General features: G+C 36.6%; 1 long non-coding RNA gene across 2 annotated transcripts in view; it reads left to right on the top strand.

The window, feature by feature from the left end:
* LOC144614890 (uncharacterized) overlaps window positions 1–22293 on the top strand; it is a 40754-nt gene that overhangs the window by 6912 nt on the left and 11549 nt on the right. Inside the window, exon 3 of one of the 2 annotated variants that reach the window (XR_013553172.1) lies at window positions 8439–8595. The exons of the other annotated variant lie outside the window; for it this stretch is intronic. This is a non-coding gene — a long non-coding RNA (uncharacterized LOC144614890). Of the gene's footprint in view, window positions 1–8438; window positions 8596–22293 lie in introns of those variants that run through there. 2 annotated transcript variants of the gene reach the window in all.

Genomic DNA, 22293 nt, shown 5'->3' with positions numbered 1-22293 from the left:
AATAGCCTAAGATCTTAGATCACTAGTCTCTAGTTTAGAATATGATTTCATGACTACAATCTTTATTATCTAAACTCCACCCATCCCCACATATATTATTAAAAATAATAGAATTCAGGGGTGCCTGGATGGCTCAGTCTCTTAAGTGTCTGATTTCGGCTCAGGTCATGATCTCATGGTTTGTGAGTTCGAGCCCCACATTGAGTTCTCTGCTGTCAGTGCAGAGCCTGCTTCAGATCCTCTGCCCCCCTCATTCTCTCCCCGTCCCCCACTCAGACTCTCTCTCTCTCAAAAGTAAATAAACACTAAAAGTAAAACATTAAAAAACGATTCAATCAACAATAAAGTTCCTCTGTGTGCTTATCAATACAGTGGGGATTTAAACGCACATCCAAAAGTCATATGACAATTAAAGAAAGCGACTTTCCATATTCACAAAAGTTCACTGGAGAAGAAATGTAAAGGGTAGGTGAAATTCTAACATTTAAACAACCCTCAAAAGGTTTGGCAGTTCTACTAGTCCAAAAATGTAATAAACATGCTCACCTTCCTAAAAGAAGATCATGCTTAACATTTAACCTTAATAAGAATCGGTAAGAATACTTGGTCGATTTAGTCTTTATAACAACTTTGGAAGCTCTGTTAGAAAACTTATTCAAGGTTACCTCACCATTCTGAGCAGATCCAGAACTATTACCCCAAACTTCTAAAGCCAACTTATTTTTTTCTATGCTCTCACGTTTGCCATTTGGGGGTGGGGTGAACAAACATGTCTCTATCTTATAAGCAAGAGTCTATGGGCTGATGACTGGCAAGGAAGAAGGCTGTGGGCTGTGACTGTGGCACAGCTTGGCACTCAGCCTGGCTTCTTTTGAATCACATTCTCAAGTGACAGAATTAACCAGCCACAGAGATTGAGTTCACTGAACAGGAAAAAAGAGGCTGCCAAAAAAAAAAAAAAAAAAAAAAAAAAAGTTAATGCAATCCAAGGCTGTGTTTAATAGAACAACAGCCATTTATTTTTTTCCCCTACCCTCCCTCAAGAAAGATTTAAGGGGGCAATAAACAATAATGTCCAGAAACAAGTAGGTGAAAATCTCACTCCGCTTTTGGTTTCCAAGTGACACATTGAAGAGAGTCCTAGATTCCATAAAAATACTTCACAAGGTCTTTTGAGAAACTAGAGCTCATCTATTTAGGGTGACCAGGATGATGTTGGGGCAGAAAATCATGGCATGTTGTGATGCCTGAAGAAACAGAGGATATTTAATAAAAAGACCTTGATTAGTTATTTTTTTTAATTAATACTTAAAAGGTGTATCGTACTGAAGAGCGTTTGGACTTTTTTATGCCTTTTAGGGAACTGAGTAAGACTGGTAAGTAGAAGTTCCAAAACCTGTCCAAAAATGAAAAACGATACCCATGAAGTAGTGATCACCACTCACATCAGAGCTATTCAAGAGAAACACAGTTATAAATCTCTCCACAAATGGCTGGAAGGGACTTTTAAAAATCGTGCATTTAACCAACTCAGAGTCATATACATTCTCAGCTATCTTTTCATCTTTACCAGACACTGGTGTGAAAGATTTCATATACTTTATGCTTTATTTGCTAAGCACAGGAAGTAACTTGGGTTAGAAAGAAGAGTGAGGGTTTTTCTGTAAAAAGCCTCAGAATTTTAATCAAAATTAAGTAGCGTGGAAGCATGTCACATTGCTGAATGGACCAAGATGTCTGGGGTGAGAGTTCACTTACTTCAATCATCATAGAATTTATTCTTTTATTTTCCCCACATAAGAGCAAAAAAATGCCCCATCCGTAGGGACTTCTGAGCTATAGATTATACTGGCAGCCATTCAAGAAAATTTGGACAATAGCAAATCATTTATCACTGGTGGGTAGCATTAGCCAGCTCATTTGAACTGAAGGGGCTTCAGAAGCAATCCCAATATCCCATTCTTTTCTCTCTTTATGAATTCTACTAAGCCATTATCCTTGCAAGAATCAGCAAACCTGATCAAACTATTTGTAATGCAGTTAGTGACCTCATCGCCCCTACCCCAGTTGAATACCTTATTATACATGGGAAGAAAAGAATAAACGTATTTTTTCATCTGTTCTGCAATTTCCAGTTTAAAAAAAATAAATCTCCCTGCATTTTCAGAAGGTGTTATGTCAGATTTTCTTTACCTTGCTTTGCTGATACAGCAGTAGACACAAGAGCTGTGTGGGGCAATTTTCTAGCCAACTTGCTGCAACTGAGAAATGAAGGAGAATTGTATTCAAAATTCAGTATCACAGTTCTGTCTTTCCAAATGAGTAAGATCTGGCTTCCATGCATAAAAGAGACAATAAAAATAACAATGGTTATAGTAGAAAAATAAAAATGCTTTCCTTATAAGTAGATGCTATATATATTTAGAATCAAAGACTACAAATCAGACCATAAATTAAAAAAGCATATTTTAAAGGCCCAGGCGGATGAGGTAAATATGTAAAACAGGCTGGTTATGAGGCCATAGAAAGCATAGTGTTGGCATCCCCAGTTGGAAATTCTGCACCCTAAGCATATTGTAATTCAACAACAGCATTAATGACAACAAAATGTGGACTAACCAAACACTTGAAGGTTTCCAGCTTGTAGACTCCCATTTGAGCTGGAAACCACCAGATTCAGTGGTTTTCAATTCTGACACCATACTCAAATCCGTGAACAACTGTCAAAAAAATTGGGGCGCCTGGGTGGCGCAGTCGGTTAAGCGTCCGACTTCAGCCAGGTCACGATCTCGCGGTCCGTGAGTTCGAGCCCCGCGTCAGGCTCTGGGCTGATGGCTCGGAGCCTGGAGCCTGTTTCCGATTCTGTGTCTCCCTCTCTCTCTGCCCCTCCCCCGTTCATGCTCTGTCTCTCTCTGTCCCAAAAATAAGTAAAAAACGTTGAAAAAAAATTAAAAAAAAAAATTATTAACGCCTGGGCCCCATACTAGATTAGATGAGCATCTCTTTGAGTGGGAACCACCATCAGTATGATTTTAAAATCCACCAGGCGATTCTAGTGTACAGCTAAACATAAGAAACAATATGAGAAAACTAAAGCTGAAAGAAGCAAAGCATCTATATCAAGACGACATTAGTACTTGGTAGTACTAGTCGGCAAGGGCTGCCTTAATTATCAATGATGAACTTCTTAGGTTCCCAGCTAGAAGATGCCCGGAAGCAAATACAAAGTGGAAGTAATAAAAGGGTAATGTAAGAAAGTTAAGATTACTATTTGAGTCTGGCAAATATTTGACCACTTAGAGATTTGGCTGCATTAATGAGATGATGCACCTTCTTAGTGCCTATAACATGCCCCAAATAATTAAACATTTAACATCCATTTCTCTCTCTAAATGCTGTAACAATCCATTAAAGACATTGCTGCACAGAGAGACAAATAATGTTGCCAAGTACACAAAGTTAATAAATTGTCAAGGATAGATTTAAACCTATCTATTTGAGGCAAAAATTATAGGAAGGAAATGCTCAGAGTTGAGCTTATGATTCCATCAGTTTGGCAAATGTGTGCACCCATGTAACCAACACTGCAATGAAGATATGGAACGTTCCCATTACCCTAGAAAATTCTCTCCTATACACTTCCAGTTGTTCCAGCCTGCATATGATTCTCATTTCTATCACAATGAACTAGACCTTCATATATACAAAATCTTATAGTGTGTTCTGATTTGTTTCTCACTCGTCTGCTCAACATGTTTTTTGAGGTTCATCCATATTGTTCCACGTGTCAATAGTTTGCTACCTTTATGTAGCTAAGGAATATTCCATGATATGAATATACCATAATTTGTTCACCTACTGTCCCGATACTGGTCATTTTGCTATTGTTAGTAAACCTCTTTGCCCATTTATTAGTAAAGTTGCTATAAATATTCTTGTTCAAGTCTTTTTTGTAGAAATATATTTTTATTTCTCTTGGGTAAATACTTAGAGATGGAATTTCTGGGTCAGTAGAAACAGTTGCATGTTTAACTTTATGGGAAATTCCCAAACTGTTTTCTAAAGTGGATGCTTTATTATGTACATACTTCCCTGAACAATATGAGAGTTCCAGTTACTCCACATCCTTGACACTTGCTGATGCCACAGTGAAGTGGTATTACATTGTGGTTTCAATTTGTGTTTCTCTAATAACTAATAATGTTAAATACTTTTTCAAGTTCATATTCACCATTCACATTTTCTTTTTTGTGACGTGTCCAAACCTTGGCCTAGTAAAACAAACAAAAAACTTGCTTGTCCTCTTATTACTGATTTCTTCTTTATTTATTCTGCATCAAGTTCTTTGTCAAATATATATTGCAAATATTTTCTCCAAGATTATAACTAAACTTTGTATTTTCTTTCAACGAAAAGAAGTTTGGTTTTGTTTGGTTGGTTTGGTTTGGTGAAATCTGTCACTTTTTTTGTGGTTTAGTGTTTTTCCTTTCCTAAGAAACTTTTGCCCATCCCAAAATCACTAATACGTTTTTCTATGTTTACTTCAGAAAGCTTTGGTTATTTTTTTAAAGATTTTATTTCTAAGTAATCTCTATACCCAATGTGGGGCTTGAACCCACAACCCTGAGATCAAGAGTTGCATGCTCTACTAACTGAGCCAGCCAGATGCCTCCTAAAAGCTTTAGTTTTAGTTATTATGATTAAATTGCCTGGCCTTGTGGTGCAATGGATAGCGCATTGGACTTCTAGACAGTTATTATGATTAAATCTATAATTTATCTAAATTAATTTTGAGAATGGAGTGTAGTTGCAGTCGAGTCATTTTTTCCATGTGTTTATCCAGTTATTCTAGCACTATTTGTTAAAAAGCCTTATCTTTTCTCATTGAATTTCCTTTGAGCTTCTACTGAAATTGACTCTATGTATCAATGTATTTGTGAACTCTACTTTGTCCCATTGATAAACTCGTATATCCTTATGCTTATACAATACTATCTTGATTACTATGACTTATAGGAAGGCTTGATATGAAGTATTATAACTCATCTGACTTTGTTCTTTTGCAAGATGGCCCCGAATGTTGTATACTCTGCATTTTCATATAATTTTTTTAAGTTTTTATTTAAATTCAAGTTAGTTAACATACAGCGTAATAGGAGTTTCAAGTGTAGAATTTAGTGATTCAACACTTATATGTAATACTTGGTGTTCATCACAATTGCCCTTCTTAATCCCCATCACCTAACTCACCCATTTCCCCACCCACCTCCCCTCTGGTAACCATCAGTTTGTTCTCTATAGTTAAGAGTCTGTTTCTTGGTTTTCCTTCCCCCTACCATGTTCATTTCTTAATATTACTCAGCCACAAAAAAAAAACAATAAAATCTTGCCATTTGCAACAGCATGGATGGAGCTAGAGAGTATAATGCTAAATGGAGTAAGTCAGGGAAAGACAAACACCATATAATTTTACTTGTATGTGGAATTTAAGAAATGAGATAAATGAGCATTTTCATATAAATTAAATTATTTCCACAAAAAAGTTGAAATGTTTCTTAAGATTGTGTTTAATCAAAACAGGATTGAGTCTTCCTGTTCATTAACATGTTATCTCCATCAATTTAAGTCTTCCTTAAATCTCTAAGGAATATTTTTAAGTTTTTATTACAGAGGTCTCATACATCTTATTAAACTTATCTCTAAATATGAGTATCTTTTGCAATATTCTATTGCAAATGTTACATTTAAATTTCATTTTCCAAATGTTTGCATCCAATATATAGATATACAACTTATTATTTTATATTGATATTGTATTAATCACCACCCACTAGTAATTATAATGTGCCAGAAAACTACACTAAACATCTATGAAAATCTTTACAACAATCTAAGAGACAAGGCAACTGAGGAAGAGAGAAATTATATACCAAAGACATAAAGTTAATAAAGTTCCAAAGTTTAATTATATCCTGTCTTTGTAATGTTAAACTCTAAGTTCAAACCTCTGTTGCTTTGCTTATGTCATAATATGGGGGTCTTGACAACCATAGCCTTGAGGTTTTAATACCAGTCAGTGGATTTTCATGGTAGATTCTTGAGCAAGGAAATAACATTTTGAAGGAGATTTTCTAAGGAGCCTATCCAGATGGAGGTGGGAAGAATGAAATGGATGGAGTGATGAGAAACAGATTACATTGTGTCAAACATCCCACACACTGCCTCCTCTAACTTGACTCTATTTCTTTACATTCACCAAGAGTTAAATTTCATGCCACCACATTTGCAAACAGTCTGATAGTTCTTTAAATGATTAAACAACTTAGTATATAACCTAGCCATTCTACTACTAGTTATGTACAAGAGAAACGAAAACTATGTCCGCACAAAAACTTATATGTACATGTTTAAGGCAGTATTATTTATAGTAGCCAAAAGGTGACAATGATCCGACTGTCCATCAGCTGAGGAATGGATTAACTAAAATGTGATATATCCAAATAATTGAATATTTTTGGCCATAAAAAGGAATGAAGTACAGATACTCACTATAATATAGCTGAACCTTGGAAACATTATACGAAGTAAAAGCAGCAAGTCACAAAAGACCCTTAATATGACTCTCTTCATATGAATAGAAAAATCTATTAGTAGGAAGTAGATTAGTGTTTGTTTAGGGCTAGGAGAGGGAGGAGACAGGGGGAAAATCTAACTGGTATAAGATTTATTTTTAAAGTGGTAAAAATATTCTAAAATTGACTTTGGTGATAGTTGCAAATATTGATAAATACACAAAAAACCTTGAATTTTATACTTTAAATGTATGAATTGTATATTATGTGTCTTATATCTCAATGAAACTATTAAAAATAAAAGAATGATTGACTTATTTTGCCTCACATAATATACTCTAGTTCCAGTAGAAAAAAGACAAATAAATATATGTGGAATTTAAGAAACACAACAGATGAACATAGGGGTAGAGAAGGAAAAACAAGTTAAAAACAGAGAGGGAGGAAAAACATAAGAAACTCTTAAATACAGAGAACAAACTGAGGGTTGCTAGAGGGGAAGTGGGGGTGACAGGCTAAATGGGTGATGGGCATTAAGGAGGACACTTGGGATAAGCACTGGGTGTTACATGTTGAGTGATGAATCACTGGGTTCTGCTCCTGAAACCAATACTACACTGTATGTTAACTTGAATTTAAATAAATAAAATAAAAAATAAAAGAATGAAGGTCTTGTTCTTTTTCACAATGAAAAATACCTGATACCTAATAGGTGTGCAACAAATATTTGCTGGAAAGATAAAAAAGAATAAATTCACCAATATTAGGATCCTACTGTGTCCAAGTACTGGGCTACAATGAGAGAGAAAGGTTTTTAAAATATACAAAAAGTAACTCTCTTTCTTATTTATTAAACTGTGTAATAAATCACCTGGGACACCACTTAACTATTGTAGGCTTCATTTAACTAAATCCTTTACTTATTTGGGGGTTCCTTCTGAAGTACTGTTGTCATCCATATTTTCAGCACTGCCTTGCAGAATGACCTTTGGTAGGTCACTTTAGTTTTCCTAGCTTGTTTCTAGTAGAATTCTTGAAAGCATCCTTGAGAAGGTGACTAATGAGAAGAGCCAGGGAAGCAGTAAAGGATATGGCAAGAAACCACAACAAGCTATAAGATCACTAAATACAGTAAGAAATCTTGTATCCCTTGGCAATTTTTGCCTCCAAAATTTTCAACCAACAAAAAAGAAAATATTTTTACTATATCAGTAGGGATATATATATATATATATATATATATATATATATATACACACACACACACGTGTGTGTATGTATGTGTGTGTGTATCTCCCACATATATGGGCCCTACTTCTTTATTTTCTCAGAAAGAGTATTACAATCACTAAAGATGTTTTGTTTTTGTTTCTTATTTTTCTCTTAAGCACTTTTAGTTCTAAAAAGTTAGAATAGAAAGTTACCTTTAGAGATTCTTTAGTCCAATACTGTCCAAAATTCAATGAGGATTTTGTTAAAATGCAGATTCTGAGGCAGTAGGTCTGTAGAGAGGCCCACAATTCTAGAAAGCTCCTGGGTGATATGGATATTGCTGTTTCACGGACTGCACTGTGAGTAGCTAAGTTCAATTCCAATGTCTTTACATTACAAATGAAAAAATCCACAGGAGGACAAGAAAAAGAAACTTATTCAAGGTCACAGAGCTTTGCAGTAGGAAGATCAAGCCCAGAGACAGAATCTCTAAAATCCTAACTCAGGTTCCTTTCCACTACATATCATAAATCAGAAACCCAAAACACATTTCCTTTTCATTATGTAGTCCTTAAATTTTTAAATGTTCTGAGATTATTATACCTAACAAGCAAAAATCCCCAATTAGTTTTTTTTTTTTTCTGCCCTATCAAGCTCTTAGGAACATGAAACATGAGAGAAAAAAATCAAACCTACTTTTGGCCATCAACTGTTGCTACCGTAGATCCTGGCCTGAGGTCAGTCTCTGTTCTACCATCTGTCATCATCAGTGTGTAATCGGAAATAGAGATGTGTTTTAGCTTAAACAATCCATTCTCATAGCAGATGTATTGAAGAAAAAGATTCATAAAACCTTTCAAAAGAAAAACCCCATAAGTTTATTTTATTTCTAATCTTGTCACTATGGATAAATGAGAAAGGATTTTATAACTCAAATATATGTAGACTTAATAGAATGCAATAATATTTGTATGCATATGTTGGTGTATGCATAACATTTTTGAAAGATTACACACAGTGAATAATGATTAAATTTAGTCACTATATAATTGTTAACCAAAGTACATACTCTGATGAGGAAAAAAGGACCTTTTAATTACTCACACTGCATTTTTTGTCTTATTTTCATTTTCATTTCTTATCATCATTTCATTTTGCATGTATAAGTTTAATTATTTCTTAAAACCAAGAATGTTTAAATAAGGTTAATAAAACATAGCAAGGAAGATTGTAATTTCTAAAAATGGCTACAGTAATATTTTCAGTCCCACATGTCTTTCCAGAACCTTACAACATTCCATCAAGAATTGTAGTCTATTTGACTCCCCATTAAGCCTGGGAATGTTTGTGAATTTTCTATCTAAGAAAGTAAAGGGATGCTATGTGATTTCTGGGGCTAGGTCTTAAAAAGAAGACAGCTTCCACCTGGATCCCTCTTTTTGGGATGCTTGCTCTGAAAAAGCAAATGCCATACTGTGAAGATACCCACATTTACCCACACAAAATGATCCTATGCAGAGGGCCTTGTAGAAAGTAATTAAGGCCTTGGTCAACAGCCTTCATTAATCACCATACCTACGGGTCAAACAAGCCTTCACATGATTCCAGTCCTTAGAATGAATCTTCTAGCTGACAGCCAAACATCATGGAGGGGGGATAAACCCATCACCCTACACTTATCTAAATTCCTAACTTGGAGAATCCACAAACAAAATAAATAGATATATTTTATCCTAAGTTTCATAGTAATTTTTTATATAGCATTAAATTGCTGGAATAGATTTTCACACCTGGAAGTAGGTACACTGCCATTACAAAAATACCTACAACCAGGGTAGTGTATTTAGGACTTGGTGGTGGGCAAAGACTAGCAAAAACACAGGGGAGAGTATTAGTGAAAATGTAAAGCATCTTAATAAGTGTATCTGAAGAACCTTGACAACCCGCAAGGAGATTTTAAGTAGGAGATTAAAGGAAAGGGAAAGTGTTACTGCAAGTTGGAAGAAACAAGACACTTGTTATATAGTGGTGGGAAGTTTGGAAACATGGTCTCCTATGATAACATGGAAATAGAATTGTATTCAATGGTTTGGATAATTGAGCCATGGAGATTTCCGGGCAGATTGCTAAAGGTGCCACCGGTAGTACAGGCTGCTACAGTAGCCTAGAGTAAATGGAAGAAAATAGAGAAATTCTAAAGGAAGGATTAGTGAATATAAAGGAGCCAGGACTTTCTGGGTCTGAAAATAATAGTGTTTCTCATTCTCAGCCTCCCCAGATGGTAAATGAGGCTAAAATTAATAAACGGCTTTGTTGAAGAGATCAGATCTGGGGTACTGTCAGGAAAACATGATCTAAAGAAAAAGTCAAGTGTGTGATTTTAAAATCCTTTAAGATCTCAAAAGAAAAAAAAACAATAATGAGGTTGTATCCCAAACAGATAAAAGTCCATTTAAGGAAAATAGCAGTGTAGAAGATTCTGAGCTCACCTCCTCCCGTGGACACACCAGTTACAAATATACATATAACAAGTTTCTCTAAAAAAGACCTAAGACTAGCAGAATAGCTCTTCCACAACACAGGGAGGGAGGGAGGGAGGGAGGGAGGGAGGGAGGGAGGGAGGGAGGAAGGAAGGAAAGAAAGAAAGAAAGGGAGGGAGGGAGGGAGGGAGGGAGGGAGGGAGGGAGGGAGACCACATTCACATGAATAAAAGGGGCAGCTAAGTGGTATTTCCTGGACTCCCACCGTGACCCATAAGAGGAAGAGACATCACAAGTGTGTAGCTCCACATTGAGGAGTGAGTGGTCCAAGCCCCATAATGGACACCACAGCCTATGGGACCTGCAGTGGAAAGGACCCCCAAAATGACTGGCTTTGAAATCCAGTGGTGATAACCTCTGGGAGAGCAGGAGAACTATAAAAAACCAAGAGTCCACTCCTAAAGGGCTTGTGAACTGGCTCACTCACTATGAATCCCTATAGTAGAGGCAGTAGCTGGAGAAGTGCTTGGGTAGTATGTAAGGAAGATTCATTGACTAGTCAGTGGAGTATACCAGAGGACCAGTAGTCAGTTGGAGATTTCTCTAGGAACAGAGGATCTAACAGATGTTTTTCGGGAGGGGGGAGGCTTGTTTTTGTACTTTTTTTTTCACTCTCCTTATTCCTTGTTAGCCTGGCACTAACAGGTGCCATTTTTGATGCTCTCAATTTTCCTTGTTAGTGCCACTCACCCTGTCCTATATCCCCCTGAAGCCCTGCCCTACAGCCAGCCTAGTGCTCATACACCACAGCCCCTACCCAAAAGACCCAGAATGGGGCCTCACCCTAGCCCAGTGATTTTCTACCACGGCCCTTGCCTTGACAGACCCAGTGCAAAAGTTTGCCCTGGGCTGGCACTCCTCCACCACAGCCCCTACCCTGCCTGACCAGAAGGTGTACACATCCATGCAGGGGACATCTGTGAATGTCTGTCCAGGGGGGCTTACATTTCTGGACCCCATAAAACTAAAACATTGAGACAGAACTTGGCAGGCTACCACCCTGAGGGCACTGGACAGACTCCCAGCCTTCCAGTGGCAATTTCTTCAATATTGGGAGACAACTACTTCATTTAATACAAAGATACAAACACAGAGAGGCAGGGAAAATGAGATGTAGGAATATGTTGCAAAACAAAGAACAAGACAAAACCTCAGAAAGTCATTAATGAAATGGAGATAAGCAATCTACCACATAGAGAGCTCAAAGTAATAGTCATAAAAGTGCTCATTAACTTGGGAAAAGAATCAATGAACCAGGACCCAAAAGGACTCAATGAACAAGGACCCAGAAAATATAAGAAAGCTTCAAACAGCAGTTATACAGCTGAAGAATATAACTAAAATGAAAAGTACACTATAGGGGTCAACAGCAGACTAGATGAAGCAGAAGAAAAGATTAGCAAGCAGGAAGACAAAGCAATGGAAATCACCCAAAAAGAAAAACTAAATAAATACGATAAAGTGAAGATTCCTTAAGAGACCTTTTCATCAACATCAAGCTAAATAACATTTGCATGTGTCAGAAGAAGAGAGAGAAAAAGGGCCAGAAAACGTACTTGAAGAAATAATGGCTAAAAATTTCCATAACTTGGGCAAGAAAACAGACATTCAGGTCCAGGAAGCATACAGAGTCCCAAACAAAATGAACCCAGAGATCCACACCAAGACAGATTATAATTAAAATGTCCAAAGTTAAATATAAAAAGGGCTAGAAATAGCTTCTTACTTAAAAGGGAAACTCCATAAGGCTATCAGCAGATTTCTCAGCAGAAACTACAGATCAGAAGAGAGAAGTGTGACATATTCAAGTGCTAAATAGAGAGAGGAAAAAAAAAAGTTTCCAACCCAGCATTCCCCACGTGGCAAAGTTATCATTCAGAACTGAAGGAGACACCAGAAAGCAAAAGCTGAAGGAGTACATCACTACTAAACCAGACTCACAAGAAATGTTAAAGAGATTTATGTGAGCTGAAAGAAACAAACTAAGTAATAATAAACATACAAAAGTAAAAATATCACTGGAAAAGGTAAATATGCAGTAAAGAAAGAAAAGTAGAAAAACATACTTGATAAGAAGTATTTATAAAGTATTTATAAAGCATTTATAAGAAGCTTTATAAGAAGCAAGTATGAAGATTAAAAGACAAAAAATAAAATTAAAACTATAGTAATTAGTCAAGGGATACATGAAATAACAAGATTTAAAATGTGACATCAAAAATATAAAATATGGATGGGTAAATAAAAATGTAATGCTTTGGATATGTTCAAATTTAAGCTGTTATCAGGTTAAAATAGACTGTTATATACATAGACTGCTATATGTGAACCTCATGGTAACCACAAAGCCAATAGTCATGGTAAATAAAAGAAAATGAGAAAGGATTCTAAACATAACAATAAAGAAAGCCATCAAACCACAAGGGAAGAGAGAAAGAGTAGAAGGTAACAGAGAAGAACTATGGAAATAGCCAAAAACTATTAACAAAATGGCAACAGCTACATACTTATCAATAATAACTTTGAATGTAAATGGACTAAACTATCCAAGCCCAGAGTGGCTGAGTGGATTAAAAAAACAAGATTCATCTATAGGCTGCCTATAAGAGACTCACTTCAGAAGTAAGGACAAACACAGATTGAAAGTAAAAGCATGAGGAAAGATATTTCATGCAAGCAGAAATGAAAAGAAAGTTAGTATAGTTTTGCTTCTATCAGAAAAAATAGACTTTAAAATGAAGACTGTAATAAAGGACAAAGAAGGACATTACATGATAAAAGGGTCAAAAAGATCCAGCAAAAAGATATAACACTTATAAATATGTATGTCCACAAAACAGAAGCATGAAAATATATAAAGCAAATATTATTACTTATGTTGGGGTAATTCAACCTATTCACCTAAGGGGAGGAATTGATAGAAATATAATAAGAGTATAGGACTTTAATATTCTTCATATGTCAATGGATAGATCAATTAGACAGAGTATCAATAAGGAAACACCAACCTTAAACAACATCATATGTGCCTACAGAGTATTTTCTAGGATAGTGAAATGTTAGGCCACAAAACAAGTTTCAATGGATTTAGCAAGACTGAAATCAAATTAAGCATCTTTTCTGACCACAATGGTATGAAATTAGAAATAATTTACAAAATAAAGGAGAAGAGAAAAATGTGGAGATTAAACAATATGCTACTAAACAACCAATGGGTCAAAGAAACCAAATAAGAAACCAAAAAATACACAGAGACAAATCTTTACAATGCAGCAAAAGTAGTTCTAAGAGGAAAGCTCATAGCAATATAAGCCTACATCAAGACACAAGGAAAGCTTCAAACAATCTAACTTTACACTTAAAGGAATTCAAACAAGAAGAACAAATGGAGCTTAAAGTTAGTTGAAGGAAGGGAATAATAAAGATCAGAGAAGAAATAAATGAAGTGGAAACTAAAAAAGAAATTTAAAAAGATCAAAGAAACTGAGAGTTGGTTCTTTGAAAATGTAAGTGAAATTTTCAAATCTTAGCTAGCCTAACCAAGAAAAAGAGAGGGCTCAAAATCAGAAATGAAAGAGAAATTATAGCTAATACCACATAAATACAAAGTATCAAATAGACTACTACAAACAACTATATGTTAACGAATTAGATAAACTAGAAGAAATGGACAAAGTCCTAGAAACACACAATCTTCCAAGACTGAATCATAAAGAAATAGAAAATCTGAATAGACTCATTACTAGTAAGGATAAGGAATCAGTAATCAAAAACCTCCAAACAAAAGTCCAGGACCAGACAGCTTCACTGGTGAAATGTATCAAATATTTGAAGATGATTGAAGAACAGGGAGTACTTCCAAAACTCATTTTACAAGGCTGTATTAGCCTGATACAAAAACCAGACAATATTGCAAGAAAAGATAACTATAGATCAATATCCCTGAATAATATAGATACAAAAATACTCAATAAAATACTAGCAAACCAAATTTAACCGTACCTTAAAAGGATCACACACCATGATCAAGTGGAATTTATTTCAGTGATACAAAGATGGTTCAACATCTGCAAATCAATGTGATGCACCACATTAACAAAATGAAAGATAAAAATCATACGATCATCTCAATAGATGAAGCAAAAATTCAACATCCATTTATGATAAAAACTCTCAACAAAGTAGGACTGGTGGAAATGTACCTCACCATAATAAAGGCTATATATGACAAACCCACAGCTGACTTCATACTCAATGGAGAAAAGCTGAAAGCTTTTTTCTCTAACATCAGGAACAAGACAGAAATGCCTACTCTTGCTACTTTTTTTTAAACATTTTATTTAAAATCCTAGCCATACCAATTAAGCCACAAACAGAAATAAAAGTATCTAAGTCAGAAAGAAAGTAAAATGGTCATGATTTGCAGATGGCATATACTTTATATAGGAATTCCTAAAGACTCCACCAAAAAATGATTAGAATAAATGATTTCTGTGAAATTGCAGGATACAAAATCAATCTATAAAAATCAATAGCATTTCTATACACTAATAATAGACTAGCAGAGAAATTAAAACAATCCCATTTACAATTCCAACAAAAACAATAAAACACCTAGGAATACATTTCACCAAGAAGGTGAAAGATCTCTACACTGGCAACATTAAGACATGGATGAAGGAAATTGAAGATGACACAAAGAAATGGAAATATATTCTATACTTATAAATCGACACAATCACTATTATTGACCCAAAGCAATCTACAGATTCAGTGCAACCTCTCAAAATTTCAATGGCGTTGTTTTACAAAACTAGAACAAATGATTCACAAATCTGTATGGAACCACAAAAGATCGCAAATAATAGCAAAAGTGACCTTGAGTAAAAAGAACAAGGAGGGAGGTATCATGCTCCATGACCTCAAGCTATAATCCAAAGCTATAGTAATCAAAACAATATGGTACTGACATAAAAACAGATACAAAGATCAATGGTATAGAACTAACAGCCCAGAAATAGCAGCACACATATATAGATACTTTATGACAAAGGAGCCAGGAACATATAATGGAGAAAAGATAATCTCTTCAATAGATGGTATTGGGAAAACTGGATAGCTGCATGCAAAAAAAATAAATAAAACTAGACTGACCATATTACACCATATACAAGAACTAACTCAAAATTGATCCAAGACTTAAATGTAAGACCTGAAACCACAAAATTCTGGGAGTAAAACATAGGTGGTATACTCCTGACATTGGTTTAGTGATGTTTTTGTAAATCTGACACCAAAGACAAGGAAGCGGCAAAAACAAATCAAACTACATGAAGCTGAAAAGCTTCTGTACAGCAAAGAAAACCATCACCCAAACAAAAGGTAACCTACTGGATATGAGTGAGGTATTTGCAAATCACATACCCACTAAGGGGCTAATACCCAAAATACATCAAAACTCATACAAGTTAACACCAAGCAAATAACCTGATTTAAAAATGGGCAGAGGATCTGAATAGATATTTTTCCAAAAAAGACATACAGATAACCAACTGGTCCAAGAAAGGGTGTTCAACATCACAAATCATCACAGAAATTCAAATCAAAACCACAAAGAGATAAAACCTCACACCAGTTAGATTGGTTATTATCAAAAAGACAAGAAATAACAAGCATTGCAGAGCATGTGGGGAAAAGAGAACCCATACACTGCTGGTGGGAATGTAAACTGGTATAGCTACTATGGGAAACAGTATGGAGATGCTAAAAAGATTAAGAATAGAACTACCACGTGATCCAGCTATTCCACTTCTGGGTATTTAGCTGAAGAATACAAAATTCTAGTTTGAAAAGATATCTGCATCCTGATATTCACAGCAACATATTTACAATAACCAAGCTATGGAAAGTGTCCGTCATATGTGTCCGTCAATAGATGTAGGGACAAAGATGATGTGGCATATATACACAATGGAATACTCAGCCATAAAAAAGAGTGAAATGTCACCACTTAGGATCACATGGATAGACCTTGAGGGTATTATGGTAAGTAAAATAAGCCAGAAGGAGAAAGACAAAAACACTAAGACTCACTCCTATGTGGAATCTAAAAGAACTGAAGAAAGCAACACAACAAACTCAAAGACACAAAGAACAGATTGGTGGTTACCATAAGAAATGGGGGGCGGAGGGGAGGGGTGGTGCTAAGGGGCAAAACTGGCAAAGGGGGTCAAATGTACCGTGACAACTGATAACTATTCTTTTGGAGAGGATCACTTTGCAAGGAATATATATGTCTAATATGCTGTTGTAAGCCTTACACTTACATAATGTTATATACTAACTTTACCTTAATTTAAAAAGAAAGAAAGAAAGAAAGAAAAAGTCCCTTTAAAGATCTTAAGAGTATATGGAAGAGATCCTCTCTGTTTAAGTGTGGGATTTCTAAGAATCTTAAGGGCATTTCCCCTGCAGCCTAACAAGAAGTCTGAGGTAGATAAGGGTTTATCTCAATGATATTTGTAGCTGTGGCTTTTGTTTGAGTGAGTTAACCCAAGTAAGATCAGTAGGAAATCTGTAACACTTATGAGATAATTGTTTTGAGAGAAACACTGCTAGACATTTCTTATGGAAATGAAAGCATGACTCAGAGGGCAGATCCACGAGCCACAGAGAATCATTCTCAGAGAGTAGTCCTGAAAACCAAAGAAGCTGCAAAATATGCCTCTCTCGATTACAGAAATCCTATGGACCAGTGACTGATTTGTGCCTCCTATCTTCTCATTTTATTTTTTTAATGTTTATTTGTTTTTGAGAGAGAGACAGTCAGTGAGCCATCGAGGGGCAGAGAGAGAGGGAGACACAGAATCTGAAGCAGGCTCCAGGATCTGAGCTGTCAGCACAGAGCCCAATGGGGGGCTCGAACCCACGAACCATGAGTTCATGACCTGAGCCGAAGTCGGATGCTTAACCTACTGAGCCACCCAGGAACCCCCTATCCTCTCATTTTTAAATCAAAGTGTCTTTAGTGGTTATCCTATGCCAATTCCACCATGGTATGTTGGATGTTTGTAGGGAATAAAACTGTGTCTACAGACCACACTTCTTTGAATCAAAAGAAACTGTCCTTAGAAGCTCCAAGGAACCTTACCCACTCTTGTACCTGCTTCAGATGATGAGATCCTGGACTTCAGACCTGAGCCTGAAAATGTAATGGGGGGGCGGGGGGGGGATGAGACTTTGGTGAGAGTACATTGATGGAAAGGTTAATGTATTTTGCACATATGGGGGAAGGATATGAATTACCATGGGCAAAGGATTGACTGAGGCTGATTATATTTTTTGAAAACAGTCATAGAAGGGGTGCTGGGGTGGCTCACTCAGTTCAGCATCTGACTCTTGATTTTGGCTCAGGTCATGATCTCATGGTTATGAGATCAAGCCCCACAACAGGTTCCTCACTGGACATAGAGCTTGCTTAATATTCTCTCTTTCCCTCTTCCTCTGTTCCTCCCCTGTTCACATGTATGCTCTCCCAAAAAAAAAAAAAAAAAAAAAATAGTAAGAAACAAAGATTTTTAAAACATAGTCACGAAATTATTTCAGATCCCATATGTTCTTCTATAACCTTGCTTTCCCCACCAAATTATACAGTGTATTTCTCTTCCTCTTAGACCTTGACTCTCTTGTGACTATTCTAGCCAATAAAGTATGCCGAGAGTAATACTACATAATTCACAACACCAGATCTTTAAAAGGATACAGTTTCCACACGTTCTCTTCATTTAGAACATTGGCCCTGAAGAAGCCAGCAACCATCCCTTGAAGAAGCCCAAAGCAGCCCATGCAAAGAGGCCCACATGGAAGGGAACTTTGATACTTAGCCGAGAGCTAGCATCAACCACCATAACATGTGAGTGAACAAATGTACAAATGACCCCAGCTCCTAGCCTTCAAGTCTTCCATCGCAGTTTCCAGGAAGCAAGGGAACAGAGACAAGCCATCCTTGATACATCATGTCCGAATTCCTGACTCCCAGACTTTGGAAATGTAACAAGTAATTATATTGCAACATGAAATCTTGGGATAATTTGTTTTGCACTGTTAGATAACCACAACGGTAAAAGGAGTGGCCACCTGCAACACTTTCACTCTGCTCAGTAATCAGATAGATAAAACCATTATGAAAGTGCTTTCATATCCAATAATATATTTGATGTTTATTAAAAAAGCATGGTAAACATTTTCATTTCTGAATTTACTGTAGCAGATTCTGGTAATAAAAATTAGTGGTCTAAATCCACAGCTTTTAAAATCCAATTGAACCACACAAAACTGAAACGGCCGAAATTAAAGTAACTTGACCAAAATCATCTACTAGTAAAAAACAAAGCCACATTTTCTGAGTAAAAATTTTTTCTGACCCAAAATTCCTGCCTATAAATCCAATGCTTATATTAAATATTAGTATCATGTTCATGAATGCCTATGAAACCCAAGTATAAATTAGGGATATTGGCTCCTTCAAAGAAAGAACAACCCAGCATCCCTAGGAATTAAAATTCTTTCATTTAATTACGTAGAAAGAAATGCTTAGTTTACTACCATGCTCCTTGGGAAGTCACCAATTCAATTCCCCATGAATGATATCAGAATGTTTTTAGAAAAGACAAACATATATCTTACACATCAAACTGACTAGAATATCATCTCCACCACAAGAGTATAAAGTTTGCCTGTTTTGTTATTATATTCCCAGTGACTGAAACAGTATCTGAATTTTGGTAAGTGCTCAGTAACTTTGTGTTACATGAATAGACCTAGAAAAATTTCAAAAGCGATCTGCCCACATTCACTGTCTTATAGACCAAACTGTACCCACCTCTCCATTCATTTCTTAAAGCCCAAATCCTCATTTGGAGCCAGAGCTTTGGGGAGGTAATTCAGTTTAAAAGGAGGTCATTAGAGTGGGACCCTTCTAAGAGATTAGTGCCCTTAAAAGAAAAGACACCAGAGGACTTGCTCTGGCCCTATTTGCCTTGAGGACGACACAGGATAAAGACAGCCATGTGCAAGCCAGGAACAGGGCCCTTAGCAGAAACTGAATCAGTCAGCACCTTGATCTTTGACTTCCCAGCCTGCAGAATTGTGAAAAATAAATTCCAGTTGTTTAAGACACCCAGCCTACGGTATTTTGTTATGGAAGCCTGAGCTAATAGAACTCTAAGGCTCTAATCAGATAAATTCAGAATAAATTATAGGAAATAAAGTTTCCATGAAAAACTTCAAACCTCATGGGGAACTTAAAAATTATTGGAAATAAGCACCCCTATTTTACCAGTGGGGAAAATGAGCATCTGCCTCAGGTCACATGACTACTTGACATCATAAAACTGCAGAGGCATCTCCTATTTCAATGTTCTTTTTTAAGTCTGGTAAATTTATTACTTCCAAAGGGCTATGCAGAACTAAAATACGGATTTAGAAAAACTAATGCATCACTAAAGGAGAATATGGTATTTTTTATCATGTCCCTAACCTTTGAAACTAAGATCTCAGGGAACAGTTGTTTTCTTCCATCCCTGTCTCTTGGGTTATTGCTTGAAACAGACACCTTACATGGAGATCTTTGGAAGATACTGCTGGTTTGTGTCTAGGTTTCTTATTGTATATAAGTGGAAACTAAGATTCAGAAATGATAAAGGGGGGGGGGGGTTCTAGCCTTGCAGTTACAAAGAGAGAATTATAAAAAGAGGATAATCTTACCTTTATTAACATTTGAGTGATTACCAAGTGCCATACATTGAACTAAGTGCTTTACCACCATCTTTTAAAAATCTCTTATCAACAGTAAGGTAGAAACAACCAAACACATCTCCTATTTATAGATGAGAAAAACAGAGAATGGCAATCATTTGTCCCAAATCAAACAGTGAATTGGTGATAGATTTGAACCCAGGTATGCCTGACTCTTAGGTCTAGGATATAGTTTATAAAGAAAGTGGCTTCTGGTTACTACAGCATGTCCTTTGACCCAATGGGGCTGTTGCCACATCCTCCTCCCCTGAGTTTAGGATTCTGTGATAAGACTCACATTTAATCAGAGGTCCCTCTTAATGAAAACAAAGTACTGTTATGCTAAGTGAAATAAGTCATACAGAGAAAGACAGATATGATATGTTTTCACTCTTATGTGGATCATGAGAAACTTAACAGAAGACCATGGGGGAAGGAAAGGGGGGAAAAAGAGAGGGAGGGAGCCAAACCATAAGAGACTCTTAAAAACTGAGAATAAACTGAGGGTTGATGGGGGGTGGGAGGGAGGGGAGGGTGGGTGATGGGTATTGAGGAGGGCACCTGTTGGGATGAGCACTGGGTGTTGTATGGAAATCAGTCTGACAATAAATTTCATATTAAAAAAAAAAAGTACTTTTGCAAAGAACACTCTTTCCTACTGACCATTACTTCCCTGTCTCCCTTATTCCCCCCAGAGCATCTTCATCAATGTTGCACTTCATTACTGACTATAGGGTCTCAGGCTTCATTACACCTACTCTAGAATACCCTCTTCTGTGTTTTTCCTCCATTTGCTAACATGAGGATTGGGGTGGAGAGAAAGTCAGCAGGCCTTCATTTAGCCAGCTGGTCTTCAGAAGTTCACACACGTCACTGCCAAGATACAGGTCCTAGGAAAGGAGTCTGAAAGTTTGCCACATCCCATTTGTTTTCTTTCAAAGGCCACTGCACTGGCTGTAGACAGATATCTGGAAGGCTACATATGAGGATATTTACTCCACGCCTACCCACAGATGTCTTTACCAAGTTTCATAGCATAAGTTTGATTTCTTTCCCAAGCTTCAATTTGTAAGTAGGGATTCACAAAAGTTATGGCTGAATACATACTATCATTATGACTTATGACAGCTAATATTTGAATACTCACATGCTAGACAATATACAAAGTACTTAATAATACCTCATTTAATGCTCACATGAACCCTTTAATGTAGGCATTATCATTATCCCCCTTCTAGGAATGAATAAGCTAAGAATCAGAAGGGCAAGTCACATAGCTAATAAAACATGGATTTGGCTTTAAAGCCAAAATAGAGCCTATGTTCTTTACCACTGTGCAATAAAAGCTAATAGAGATGATTATGATATTAAGGATAACAACAGCAGCAACAAAAATCACAGCCACACTCCCTGCATTGTGACAAGTACTTTACATGCACCATTTCATTGAGCCCTCCCAGTTCTTCATGGGATGTGGTATCAGTATCTTCAGCTTACCTGAAGAAACTGAGTTTAGAGAAGTTAAACAACTTTCTCAGTGCTGCACAGGACGATGACAGCACCAGGACGGGGCCAGTGCCAGTCCAACCACCCAAGATCTTATTAATTACTAACACTAGCACCTTATTTTAAAGGTAGGGAAATGGAGGCTCGGAGAGGGAAAGGGCCAGACCCCTATACCCACAACAAGCTCATTGACAAGTCTGGTGGTGACATCCCCCAAGCCTGGATTACCGACTCCCAGGCACGTGTTCTCTCCTTAGTGCCACCTATGAGAAAACTCAACCAGGTCTCATTTCAATCAGTGGAGGAATGTTCTGAGAAACAGTGAGGGCAGAGTGGCCCTGGAGCCAGAAAATAAGAACTGAACCATGTATTAGCTGCTTCACTTTGACTAAGACACTTAACTTGTCTCTGGCTCTTCCTTCATCACTAGAGAACTTATTATGTGATTGGAAAGTTTTTCCATTAGAGACTATTCCAAGACAGTGAGTAGGCAAGAGCTAAATTAGGCTGTAAAAATATTAACTGCTATCATTTGAGACTGAATAGATCTCTATGGGTCAAAGTAATAAAAAGTGCCTTAATTGAGAAGGTGGCACCTAAGGTTGGCTCTGCACTATATTAGAACAGTAACTTCTTTTTAAATTATGTTATTACTATGTATCAGGTCC

This window comes from Panthera onca, chromosome A1 (assembly GCF_046562875.1).
Source record: "Panthera onca isolate mPanOnc1 chromosome A1, mPanOnc1 haplotype 2, whole genome shotgun sequence".
NCBI lineage: Eukaryota > Metazoa > Chordata > Mammalia > Carnivora > Felidae > Panthera > Panthera onca.
Note: the sequence above shows the minus strand (reverse complement) of the source record. Positions and strands in the feature narration are given on the sequence as shown.